The 14047-nt window shown below is 42.5% G+C and overlaps 1 long non-coding RNA gene and 1 other non-coding gene across 2 annotated transcripts; both read left to right on the forward strand.

Annotated features, from left to right (window-relative positions):
- Positions 1–1679: 1679 nt before the first annotated feature.
- Positions 1680–7870, forward strand: LOC112400736 (uncharacterized). The gene is made up of 2 exons (XR_003003467.1): positions 1680–1817; positions 6940–7870. It is a non-coding gene; the product is annotated as an uncharacterized LOC112400736 (long non-coding RNA).
- LOC112400809 (small nucleolar RNA SNORA26) lies at positions 2066–2186 on the forward strand. The gene has a single exon (XR_003003471.1). It is a non-coding gene; the product is annotated as a small nucleolar RNA SNORA26 (small nucleolar RNA).
- Positions 7871–14047: the final 6177 nt, after the last annotated feature.

Consider the following 14047-nt stretch of genomic DNA (forward strand, 5'->3'; position numbering starts at 1 on the left):
TCAGCTGTACTGTGAAAACACACATGTTTTGGAAGGTAAAAATAGCTTGGGGAAAATAAAAGGTAATTTAATTTAGAAGGGAGAGGGAGGAAAAGAGACATCAATGAAATAAACAGTTATAAATGGGGCAGTGAATCAGCATAAGCAAAGGGCAGTGTGAATAGTGGTTACACCCATTTCTTGAGCCAGACTGAAGAGCAAAAGAGAAATTTGAAGAGGCAGGAGATAAAAAATAAATAGCCTGGGAGGGCTGAGGAAGCCAATAGGACTGGAGCCCAGACCAGAGCAGTGGGATTGGTGCTGCTCTGGGAGAAGGGTTCCCCCCAGCTGAGAGAACACTGGGAAGGATAAAGCAGGCTGCAGGCCTATTCAGGGCTGAGAGAGGAGACCTGGGAATCTGAAGGGTTTGAAGACCACTATCCCATCCCCATGACAGTTAGCCTCCTTCCCGAGCAGCCCCTCACTAGTGACTGCCACCAGGACTGTGGACCATGTGTCCCGCAGCCCAGGGCCATTGTCCTTGTCCATCTTGGTCCCCTCTGCAATATGGATCCAAATAGGACCCTACTCGGGATCTCTGGTAAAGAGCCTTCCATCATATTCAGTTATTTCTACAGTGAAATATATTTTCCAAAGCAGCACAGTAACGCTAGTCATGATAAGTTTTGCTTCTTTGTTTCTTAGTGCCGTAAGGGGCATTTGTTCACAGCAAAGACTACTGTCTCTATCTTTAGTTTTCCAAGTTGTAATAAAATACTTAGGTTTTTCTCCTTATCACTTATTAACCCTACGACATTTTATTTTTACAACTTGATTCTGTTTTTGTTCTCCACTAGAATATCTAAGGCCTTTGTTTCGCCTTTTTAAAGACTAGAAGGGTGCATGGCACATAGTAGGCACTCAAATTAAACTGTGGCATAGGAACGAGCAGCTCAGCATTCTAGGGGGTTGTGTGACCGGGAGCCCTGGACCAGGCGCTAACCTGAGGAGAGGATACAGGAGAAGGCCTCGCTGGGAGAGTTCTTGTGGAAGGAACGTTGGCCTGGGAGAACCAGATGCACGAGGGCTAAGGCCTGGGGAAGCGCCAGATAAATGCGGTTTCCGCGCGCGGACTCCCTGAGGCCCCAAAAAGCACGCTCGGCTCACAGTCAGCTAGCTCTCCCGCCGCAGCCAAAGTCGAAAGGCCGGGGGCCCCGCCCCTCTCGGCCAGAAACTTCCCTGGGATTGGTTGCCTACCCCACGGCCCTCCTCCCGTCCTGCCCCCTCCCCAACCGTCCCGGGGGTTGGCTGCCCGCCCCGCAGCCCTCCTCCAGGTCCCGCCCCACCTGCTGGGTCTCTGCGGGTCTCTTTGTCCCACGGAGTTGGGCGGTGAGTGTTAACCTAGTATGCGGTCTCTTGGCCTCTTGCGGCGGGGAGGATTCCCGGCCGGTCCGCGGGCCCGGGTGGGGCTGGGCTCGCCTCGCGTCCCCTCGAGCTTTGCCCACCCGGAGCTCCGCTGCTCCCGGCGGTCAGAACGCAGGAGTAGAGCAGCCCTCGGCGGTCCGGGGAGGGGTGGGAGGGAGGGGACGGCAGTGCCCGTCCCGGGGCCGCGCGAAGCACACACACTGCGCCCAGCCTCCCGGAGGCTTCCCGGCCTGCTGGCCCGCGTGTGGTAACAAGTTTAAGCTTTGCTTCCCCAGGGCGCAGCCGCGGCTACTTTGCAGCGGGTTCGGGCCAGGCCCAGCCTGCGGCGGCAACAGCAGGTCTCGGACCGACCGTGAGCCTGGGGAGTTTGTCTCCAGCGACTGCGGGTGCAGCGGCCTGAGTTCTAAGCGCAGGTGTGCCTGTCTTTGAGTGAAATGAAATGACGCGGGCTCGAGCACGTGGTCAGTGACCACCGGAGGATTCCCAAGCACGTGTCTCCGGCTCTCCTTTAACAAAGGAAACGGACGTTCACAAGCAGAACAGCTGCTTCTAGTGGGTTTTCAGACTCGGTTAAAGAAACTGCTGAGGTCCACGGACATTGACGAGAGAGGAATGCAGGAAAGTGTAGAGAACCCTGTGAAAAACCAAATCACCCTTTCCTGTGCCCTTTTAAGGTTGACGCAGTGCCTTAAGAGGCTAACACAGAAGGGTAAAGAAGTCTCCGTAAAACCCAGAGAAGAGATTGTAGAACTCCTCTTTGGATCCTGTCTGGAGTCACAGCTGAACCAGAAGAAAATTTCCTTTCATTGTGAGCACCTTTGTGATATTTTTACACAGCTCCGAGCAGAAGCGGTGGATTCAAACTTAACCTTAGCATTGATAGTACAAGTGTTGGTATTTGTCATTGAAGGCAGTGACAACCCACTAGAATGATATAAAGACTATAAATTGAGAACATCTAAATGCACCAGCTGACAAAGGTCATAAAACCTCCAGAGTCACACTTCACTGGGTAGAAACAAGAGTTACCTCCTCCTGTCATGAAATATCTCAGGGTATGCAAAAACTCACCCCAAATGCTTTGACTCAATTTTGTCCATCCCTCTCCCAAAGATGAACAATTATGCAAATCTTTGTGGGTAGCTGGCTCTTGCCACCAGTGGATTACCAACTTTGCTGCCCCTGCCAAACCCTTATATGCCTTCCTCCCAGATACACCACAGAATCCTTTACTGAAGCATTGAAATTCACATTGTCCATCTCCTAGCCCTCAGATTACTCAGTTTTGACAAACCTCTCCACCTATATTGCCATGAGAAGAGTGGGATAGATGCAGGTATTCCAGGACAACCTTTTCCCTTTCACATACACCCCATAGAATATTTCTCATGTCAGTTGGACCCTATGGGATCAGACATACCCCTGTGCCTAAGTTCATTAACTTGGCTGCCACCCTGATTCACAAGCCAGTAGCCTTACACAAGTTTCCCCTTTTCACCTTTTTGTTCCCATGCTGTATCAGTCCTTCCAAGTCCGTAAAACACAACACCTCTCTACTCAATGACAGACCACCTATGAACAAGCCCGTTAATTACCCCTCCATCATCTTGGACCTCTAATACTCTTAAACCCCTCATGATAAAGAGCCATTCCACATGGTTACCTTACAACCATTGAGATGATTTCTAAACCACAAGAAGACCTCTTGGACGTGTCCTTTAGCAAGCCAGACATGCTCTTCTATGTGGTGGTTCTTGTAAACAAAATTTTCAGGGAAGCTGGCTATCCCAGAGCAAACATTTGCTGCATGCTGCCCACGAGAAAATCAGCCCAAGCTACAAAACCCATAGCTCTTCCTAGGGCTGATACATTGGCAAAAGGGAAGGCTACAAACATTTATACCGACTAGATAAGCCTTTAGGGTCTGTCAGGCTGTTAGCACACTTTGGCAGTTCCACAGATTCTTGACCTCTGCAGGTACTGGTACTTATTATTTCCCAGTGTACCACCTATAAATCTTACCAAGTTTCTGGAGGGAACCAGTGTAGCTCAGGAAGTCCTCCAAGACCCACACTGTCCTTTATGGCACTCCAGGTGGACTTTTAGACTTACCTCCAGCCCTAGGCTCTTTTCACTGTTTAGTTATTGTCTGCATGTTTAGTGGATGGTCTGTGCTAGCCAACTAGACATACTGATGCCACAACAGATGTAACAAACTAGTACCTTGGATTATTCCTTGTTTTGGCATTTCTTTATGAATTGAATCTGACGAAGGAACTTTTTTTTTTAATTTTTCATACAATTTTTAAAGGTTACAGTCCATTTACAGTTGTTGCAAAATGTTGGCTGTATTCCCCGCGTTGTGCAGTGCATCCTTGCAGCCTACAAACCCAATAGTTTGTACCCTCCAGTCCTCCACCCCTATATTGCCTCCCCCCGCCTCCACTGGTAACCATTAGTTTGTCCAAGGAACTCATTTTACAGCAGAAACAAATCACTTGCTCACAAAGACTCTGAGACGATATTTGTTAACATTTCATAGTCCCTACCATCCCTTATCCTCAGGGGAAGGAAGACCTTAAAATGTAGACATAAAAAAGAATGCCGAGGGGAAAAAAAAATCTATCTAGAAACTAGACCTATATGGCTAGAAGCATTATCCCTGGCCCTTATACAGATCCAGTATACTTCAAATGGATCCCTTTTGAAATAGTTTTTAGTCACCCCAGTGCCAGCTGGCATCTCTAAACCTTCCATTCCTGGATTGGGCAAGCAACATGGGGACTTGAGTGAACTATTCAGTACTCTGACTAGTTATGTACAAGAACGTCTATACTTGGTGCATCTCATCAACAGGTGGAAAAAAAGCATGGTCCTCACTGACAGGCCTTGCCATCCCTTTCTTCCAGGAGATGAGTATACATCAACATTTTTAGAAGAAAACGTACATTGTCACCTTGCTGGGAGAGGCCTTAGGAAGTACTGCTAACCGTCTACCCTGTCATCAGAATAAAAGTCCTCCTGCATTCGCATGCGATACCAAGCTAGATCCATGTCATCACCCCCCCGCCCCGGACAATTAGAAGGCCATCCCTATGCGTGACCTCAAATTGAGGATTTCAAGAGCTTACTCAGGCTCCAGAAGCAGACGACACCACAAAGTAGACAGCTTTACCCAAGATCTCTGATCAAGAATTTTGTTTCCGTTTATCTTCCCTTGCAACCTCTGCCTGACCTGCAAAATTTTCTGACACAGAAATTTAAACAAAACTCTTCCTCTTTCAGTTACAGAAGGACTGACTGGAGGTTGCTTGTCTAAACCTATCCTCCCTCTGTTCCCCCACTGCGGGCTCCCTTTCGGACTATGTCTTGCTTCAGCGAATTCTTACTGCTTTTTCAACAGTTTTAGCATGGCCACAGCACCCACTCACACCAATCTTTCAGACCCTGGCCATCTTAACTAATCAGTCTAATTGCTGGTTATGTCAGTGTCTAAATAACGTACCAGAACCTGAACTAGGTTTTGTCCCTGCCAGTGCAAGCACCTGGTGGACCCATTCTGGACAGCGGATGTATGGAAGGCACTCTGCTTCCTCCTGTGGCAGAGTGACTTGGCATTGGGGAACCCCCATGGAGGCTTGAGGTCTGTCCTTCACTCAGGTGAGGGTATTGGAGGGAAAATTTTCTCTTTGCATTGAAAATAAAAACGGCACTGGACCTTTCCTAGGTAACATACCAAAACAATACTGTAATCAAACACTGGTTTGATTCCACAGATGACACCTTCAAATCCTCCAGAGACGTTATAAATGAGTTCCAGACTGATTATTATAATGATACAAATGTTTGCATAGTCACTGGACAGTATTCCTGGCCTGCAGGCCACAAAAATAGGACCTGGAACAGCTCAGCCGTTCCCCGCCTGATACCCCAGGCCACAAATGGGTCGACCAAAATTCTGGAATGACCTTGCTCGGTAGCTGCTAGAACCAGACTGAAGGTCTCCTCTTACCCGATATTTCGTAGCCTGTTTTGCTCTTACAGCCTGACAGAGGCACATGGGAAATGGAGATATACAGATGCCAACATAACTAATGACAAAGGCCACCATGGACACCAAACTCCAACCTGGTGGGTCACAGGTTCCGCTCTGACCTTGTTTGTGAACACTTCTGGTCTGTTTATTTTATGTGGCAATAAGGTATATCAAGGGTTCCCACCTAAATGGTCAGGGCGTTGTGGACTCAGCTACCTGGTACCTTCCCTCACTAGTTATCCCACTTTAAATGCTAGCCGGATTATAAACCTGGGCTCCTTCAGGCATGAAGTAGCACCACGTAGACGCATCCAACCAGACATTGTAGGCAAGCCACTCATGTATCGCAATACTGATTCAGTAAGGACCCTTTTTCCAAGCTTGAAAACTTCTGATCTAGAAGAAGCAATTCTGAACGTTTCCAAAGTCATGGAACAAGGATTCACTGGCACCCCGCAGACCTTGAAAGCACATCCTGTCAGGGGTTAGCAGTTTCGCCTCTGTGCTCTGAAATCGCCGTCTCCTGGCTACACAGGCTGCCCAACAGGGAACACTGTGCCATCATTGGCAGACAGTGCTGCTTGTATGTAAATAAATCAAAAGAAGTACAGGACAGTTTGAACCGTATAAAGGAACGGGTTGACATCCTACATAAAATGAGTGAAGCACCGTTGATTAATTGGACTGACCTCGAGAATAAGAGACTGGTTCAGTGAAAGATGGGGCTGTGTGTTGGGATTTGCTCTTTTATGCGTATTCATCCTTGTTATCTTGTGTTTTTGTTCGCAGATCTCTTACCTCCCGACTTCTAATCCATGTCTCCCCACAGCAATCTCCCCAGCTCCTTGCTTGTGAAACTTCATGATAGGTTATAACAGGGAAATGAAGGGACTAACCTCACCAAAATGGCATAATGACTATTGAAACTGAGGCCATCTGAACAAACAGCAGCTGCTGGAAAAAAAAAAAAAAAAAGAAAAACACCAAAAAAAAAATTTTCTCTGAACTTCCCTTTGATAAGTAAAGCAGGTCTTTCTAAGTATTCAGCTGCTGTAAGCCCTGTCTTGCATCAGGACCTGCCAAGGAACTGTGTAAATACATCCTGGGAGAACTTTCCATACTTTCCCACTGAGGCCTTAATACCTTTCCCCACCCCGCCCCCATCCTATTAAGCTGGTATATAAATCCTTACTCCCTACAGCATGCTTTTGCCTACATGTATAATAATCTTGGCTCCTATTAATCCGTCTGTTAATTCACAGGCCCCCAAGTACTTCACCGTAAGTTGGTAAAGAAAAAGTTTTCGTCCCAGTAACACTTTTTAGACTTTTCTGGATACACCAGAGAATGTGTTCAAATACAAGGGAATTTGGAAACCTTGATTTTGTTGGAAGGTGAAAGAATCCACTGTACATGTACACAGGCTCTGTGGAAATCCTTTTAAATTTGTCTCAGTGTGTTTAATAACTGACTGAAAACTTTCTCTTTATTTCCCTTAGGGAGAAAGCTGTAGACCATTTAATCTGGGATGATCTGCTGTACTCTCCTGATTTCCCGTGAGCATTTAATCTACGGTCTAAAGGGTCGTTTGTCTGGTATGAGTTGTAGCTGTCTTATGATTATGGACAGCAGCAGCAAGGGGGGCTGTAGGAACCAAGTGGAGGTAGCATTTATCGTATTGTACGTGTCACTCCGTTGCTCCTGTCCTTACATTATTCTGTTTAATTCTCACACAGCGTTCTTCCCGTTTTACAGATGAATAAATTGGAAGGGTAGATAACTTGCTAAAGATTATACCATTACTGGGACTTCCTGGTGGTCCAGTGATTAAGACTCCGCACTCCCAATACAGGGGGCATGGGTTCAATCCCTGGTTGGGGAACTAAGACTATACCATTACTGAAAATAAGAGCAAGCTGCAGAACTGGTATCTAGTGTGCAACCTTTCATAGAGCAGAGGAAAGAAGAAAAACTACACAGTCATTCCTTGGAGATATTGCGGGTTTGGTTCCAGACCACTGCAATAAAGGGAGTCGCACAAATATTTTGGTCTCCCTGTGCAAATAAAAGTTACGTTTCCACTATACTGTAGTTTATTAAGTATGCAGTAGCCACATGTCTAAAAAACAATGCACATCCCTTTATTAAAACTAGTTTCTTGCTAGAAAATGCTAACCATCACCTGAGCCTTCATCAAGTCAATCTTTTTTGCAATAGTGATTTCACAGATCACCGTAAGAAATATAATAATAATAATGAAAACGTCTGAAATATTGCGAGAGTTGCCAAAATGTGACACAGATGCGAAGTGAGCAAATGCTGTTGGAAAAACAGAACCAACAGACTTGCTCCACACAGGGTTGCCACAAACCGTCAATTTGTAAAATATGCAGTATCTTCAAAGTGCAATAAAGTGAAGCAATAAAACGAGGTATGCCTGTATGTATACGTCCATATACTTAGCTTTGCAAAAAGACAACTGAAAGTTGAACATAAACGAACTAATGAACGTTATAGCAAATTGACAACTTCACATAGAGAAAATGATTTCAAAAGTTATTTCAAGCTGTGCCAAAAAATGAACAGGATTCTGGGTACATCCTTAGAGGCGGGTTTATTGTTCATAGTGATATTGGTATCAAAAGAAGATAAAATATGAAAACTGTTCCCGTGATACAGGGCATAGTAAGAGGGGGGCCTCCTGAGCAGAACTCCTCTATTGTTCCTTTCCTGTGTGTGTAAGCAAACAGTAGTTAAACTCTTGCACTGAAGCTAGAGAAACCATTAAAAGATGAGCGTTCCGCTTTCAGTATTGGGTATTTTGTGGTACCTGGATAGATGAGGGTCATGGGATGCTGAATTAGAGTGGCAGGAGTGTTCTAAGCAATTGGGGGAAGTGATGGGAAAAGAAATCTAGATTCTTGACACAATGTCAATTTTCTTCTGTAAAATGGAGAAAAACGGTAAAGGGTTGATAGGCCACCACTGCTTTCTCCGTGGCCTTTTTGACAAAAACTGATATAAAGTTTATTGTTAACGAATTTCCTTTCAGGAGAAGATTGATAGCTACTGACCCTTGGGATTCAGTGCTCAAGGGTCATTTTTAAAGAGGTTTGAGACACACTAGATTATAAACTTATTCGTATACCTGTTGTCTGTTCCCTGGTAGAATGTAAGCTTCACGAGGACAAGCATATTTGTTGAATCACAATGAAGAGGGTTGTGGTGAGGATTAAGTAATGCATGTAAAGCTGACCTTGGGCATTGCTTAACTAAACGTAAGATAGAGCTCACTTACAGCCAATATGAGTAGCAGGTTTGAACTTTGGCACTCGTTGTTGTCAGATGTAAATTTCCAAAAACTTATGAATAAAGGTGATTATATGCCATTTTGGAGTTCTGATCATGGCTTGCTTTGTTTCCCTTTTCAAGTATTCGGGTATTAGAAACCTTATGCATATATGCAAATCTACTTATTCAGCCGTTGTTTCACACCATTGAGTTCTAACAAAGTTAGGAGGAAAAGTGAAATGAGAGTGTAGTAATTGGAATGTTAGAAAAAGTCTCTTGGAAGGATAAGGTCTTACTCTGTCAACTGGCATGAGTGATTTTGAGGTGTGTTTAGCCACACAATATTGCGTTAAAGGATATGCACCTTTTCTGCTTCCTTATGTAAAGTTCGTAGGGCATGAAAAGTTATAGAAAATAGTTTCAAAATTATTAATGGACACATTTTTGATACTTCGATCTTAAGTTATTTTGTAGGACGGATACTCTCTTTCCATCATTTTGTAACAGATGGAGCACAAGATTAGTTGGCAAAAGAGTTTATTCGCCAACTGAAAAGCCTCAAGATGTTTTAACAATTCATTGAATTATTTATCAACATTTACCAAGACTCAATGAAAGATGCCAGATAGCAGGGGCCATTGTAATCAATTCTGTTAGAATTAAGAGTAATCCTTTGAATGATATTTGTTACAATGATAAATGATTTGAACACCTTAATCTACAAATAGAATTAAGATGGGAGACAGCTTCAAGAAGCACTTGAATTGTGTTCCACCAGACTACCAAATAGGGAAGACTTATTAAGGCAAAAACTGCAAGGTTACAGTTGTTACATAACTTGTTTATCAAGAATTATAATGGGAGCTGGCAGGAAGTAAGGGTGCTTGTTAAATAAGGATTAATTGGGGTCTGAAATGGTTGCACAGTTACACGGGGGAACAACCTTGAGATAAGGTTGCAGCTAGCAGATGGTTTAAAAATGGCTGGTGGGAAAGAAGATATACAGATTGCCAACAAACACATGGAAGGATGCTCAACATCACTAATCATTAGAGAAATGCAAATCAAAACTACAATGAGGACTTCCCTGGTGGCGTAGTGGTTAAGAATCTGCCTGCCAAGGCAGGGGACACAGGTTCGAGCCCTGGTCTGGGAAGGTCCCACATGCCGCGGAGCAACTAAGCCCGTGCACCACAACTACTGAGCCTGAACCCTAGAGCCAGAGAGCCACAACTACTGAAGCCTGCGCACCTAGAGCCCATGCTTCACAGCAAGAGAAGCCACTGCAGGGAGAAGCTCACGCAGCACAACAAAGAGTAGCCCCCGCTCGCTGCAACTGGAGAAAGCCTGTGCACCGCAACGAAGACCCAATGCAACTAAAAATAAATAAATAAATAAAAATTAAAAAAAAAAACAAAACTACAATGAGGTATCACCTCACACCAGTCAGAATGGCCATCATCAAAAAATCTACAAAAAATAAATGCTGGAGAGGGTGTGGAGAAAAGGGAACCCTCTTGCACTGTTGGTGGGAATGTAAGTTGATACAGCCACTATGGAGAGCAGTATGGAGGTTCCTTAGAAAACTAAAAATAGAACTACCATATGACCCAGCAATCCCACTATTGGGCATATGCCCTGAGAAAACCATAATTCGAAAAGAGTCATGTACCACAATGTTCATTGCAGCACTATTTACAATAGCTGGGACATGGAAGCAACCTAAGTGTCCATCAATAGATGAATGGATAAAGAAGATGTGGCACATATATACAATGGAATATTACTCAGCCATAAAAAGAAACGAAATTGAGTTATTTGTAGTGAGGTAGATGCACCTAGAGTCTGTCATACAGAGTGAAGTAAGTCAGAAAGAGAAAAACAAATACCGTATGCTAACACATATATATGGAATCTAAAAAAAAAAATGGTTCTATATGGAATCTAAAAAAAAATGGTTCTGAAGAATCTAGGGGCAGGACAGGAATAAAGACAGATGTAGAGAATGGACTTGACATGGGGAGGGGGAAGGAGTGAGAGAGTGGCATGGACATATATACACTACCAAGTGTAAAATAGGTAGTTAGTGGGAAGCAGCCACATAGCACAGGGAGATCAGCTCGGTGCTTTGTGACCACCTAGAGGGGTGGGTTAGGGAGGGAGGGAGGGAGACGCAAGAGTGAGGAGGTATGGGGATATATGTATATGTATAGCTGATTCACTTTGTTATAAAGTGAATTCACTTTGTTATAAAATTCACTTTGTTATAAAGTGAATTTGTTATAAAGCAGAAACTAACACATTGTAAAGCAATTATACTCCAATAAAAATGTTGGAAAAAAAAAGAATAAAAGTGACCTTTTGGTTCTCCTGGTCTTTTTTTTCTTATCAAGTTGATTTCTTAATTATTCCCTTATGTACTCATCCATTTGTTCAACAGTCAGGAAACATTAGTTGAGTATTTCCCATGTGCCTGCCATTGTTCTACGAGCTGAACATACCCCAGTGAACGAGGCAGACATAGGTATACATTCTGTCAAGAGGTGACAGAATGTAATGTAATGTGTGTGTTTGTTTTTATAGTTTGCATGAAAACACACCTTCTGTAGGCAGGGTTTATTACCTTCTCACTGGCTAAAAGCATGAAGTTTTAGTTTTCATGGACTTTTTTCTTCCCCTTTTAGACATTTCTGAGAAATTAAAAGAGAATTTACAGAAAGGTACAGAAGTTTCTCCAGATGTTTGATGAAAACCAGCACATTTAGTGTTAGTGACAGAGCGAGTCTGGAGCCCACACAGAATCACACTGTGGAAAGTGCGGTAGTGATATGATTGTGAGTAGCTGGCACTACTACTCTGATAAGCTACTTTCTTGCAGTATATTGGGATTTACATACCTTTGCTGGGATTCAGTTTCCTTACTGTAAAATGGGAATGATAATAATAGAGTCTGTCTTGTTGGGTTCTCGTGAGAGTGCTTGAATTTTGCATGTAAAGTGTCCGAAAGTGCCTGACATACAGAGAAACACTTCTCAAATGTTAGTTTTTTATTTTTTACCTTAAACTGGGGACTCAGATAAAGTTTCTTGGAGGAAGACATATTTAAGCTGGACCTAAAGGACAAGAAGGACCCAGCCTCGTGAAGATGGGCTGAGGAGAGCAATCTAGGCAGAGGAAACAGCTGGTACAAGACTCAGGTGGGACCGTTCAAGAGCAGAGACTGGGGGGAGGTGAGTGATCACATGCAGCCATGTGAGCCTGACGAGGGATTTAAATTTTAAAAGCCACAGAAAAGCAAGGGAGAGTGTTAAGTGTGAGAGTTGACCAGGTCTTATTAAGATCTTTAAAAAGGATCACTCAGCTTGTCATTGCAGAGAATGGATTTTTAGGAAGGCAAGGGTGGAACCAGAGAGACAAGTTAGAGGAAAGGCTATTTCAGAGGTCAAGGTAAGAGAGACTCTGAGCCAGGATCGCCGAAGTGAAGACTGGGAGAAGTGATCGATTAACTCTGTGTCATACTTGATTTTTAAACTTCCTATTCTGTTATTGTGCTTTTGTTTTCCATTTTACAGATATTTAAAATTCAGATGTCTTTTTTCTATTGAGTTCTTCAAAGAAGAGAGAAATTGACTTTTCTTCCACTGATGTGTTTCAAAAAATCATTCTCTAATAATTCTCCATTAATTTAAGCTTTTACGTTTAAATTCTTATTCTTCACATTTCTATCCAGTTATCAAAATGTATTCATGAGTTTCCTTTATCCCTTTGATTTTGAAAACTTACACAGCCAGGTTTTCTGTTTTTTTCTTCTTTAAACTTCTTGGGGTTGTGCCTGTTTCTGAATTCTTCTAAATTGAAGTAGAGTTCTACTATACCATTACTAGTCTGTAATTGCTGCATAATAGGCTATAAAAGCTGGTAATAGCCCTTTTCTTTCACATATATTATGTATAATATATATTATATTTGAATCCATTTATTTTTCCATTTAAATAATTTTATATTTAGTATTCTCTCTATATTTAATTAGAATTATATTAAAATCTAAATGCTATAATTTACACATTTATGCAATTATAAATTAAATAGGGTAAACAGACATATAAATACTTAGTCTCAAGGTTCAGATTTCATTTCTTATGCACCCAATGATTCATTATTTTCTGTCTTCCTTCATCCTTTATGCTTGTAAACTCACTCTGTTCAAGAATATGCTATAGTTCTCCATCTGTCCAATTCCTTTTTCAAAAGACTGCCAGTAATAAAGTTAAAAGCTAGCACGGAAATGGTACTTACTATGTAGCAGGGACTGTTTAAGCACTTTACATTTTCACATCGTGTAATCTGTTCAACTCTATGAGGTAGATACTGTTATCATCTCCATTTTACAGATGGTTAGACTAAGACTCAGAGAGGTTAAATAACTTCCCAATTTCCACAACTACTAAGGGTGGAAGCCAGGGTGGGCACCAAGCAGCCTACTCCAGAGGCTGTTCTCTGTAGCACTACCCAGTATAGTTGATGACTAAACAAATAAATATGTACTATATCTTTTGTTGTTTTAAGTATTATATATTTTTGTGACTGTTTTCAATTGGATCTCTTATTTTTCAGCTGGTTATGACTGGTTATACAAGGATCCTATTGACTTTTTTTTTCTCACGATTAACTTATTTTTATACCTCCAGGATTTTTTTTTAAACCTAATTCCTTTGGATTTTCTAGGATTATCAATTGCATCACCAGCAAATAATGGTGCTTTTCTCTTTTCATGTGTAATTACATTAGCATGGGATTTCCAAAGCAATATTAAATAATTGTGTAAGTGGGAGCTAATTTTTATGCCTGAAATGAAAGAAAATGTGTCTAGTTTTGTTATTAGATCTAATTGCATAAAAGTTAATTTTTGTATTCTTGAACGTATTCATTTTGTCTGATAGGAGCACACATTTCTGTACTAATGGTAGGTACATCTGAGATTTCCCCCCACCCACCCCCCTGCCAAACTTAAATTATAAGTGCTCTGGCTAGAAGACCTTAAAAGACCCTAAAAATATAAAGATGAATTTAATTCAGCTAAATTGGATTTGAAAGTATGGGAAATCTAAGTGTGATTTAGATATTGTAGGGAAAGGAAGAATACTTTAGATGAAACAGTGTTTACTAGCTCACTGTTTAGGGCACTAGTTCTCAAACTGGGCTGCACATTGGGATCAACTAGTAAGATTTACAAAAAATACTGATGCCTGCCTCCCACTGCCAGGTAATCTGATGTAATTGGTCTGGGCTGCAGCATGGGCACTGGAAAGTTTTTAA

This window comes from Neophocaena asiaeorientalis, unplaced genomic scaffold (assembly GCF_003031525.2).
Source record: "Neophocaena asiaeorientalis asiaeorientalis breed wild unplaced genomic scaffold, Neophocaena_asiaeorientalis_V1.1 scaffold19, whole genome shotgun sequence".
Classification (NCBI taxonomy): Eukaryota; Metazoa; Chordata; class Mammalia; order Artiodactyla; family Phocoenidae; genus Neophocaena; species Neophocaena asiaeorientalis.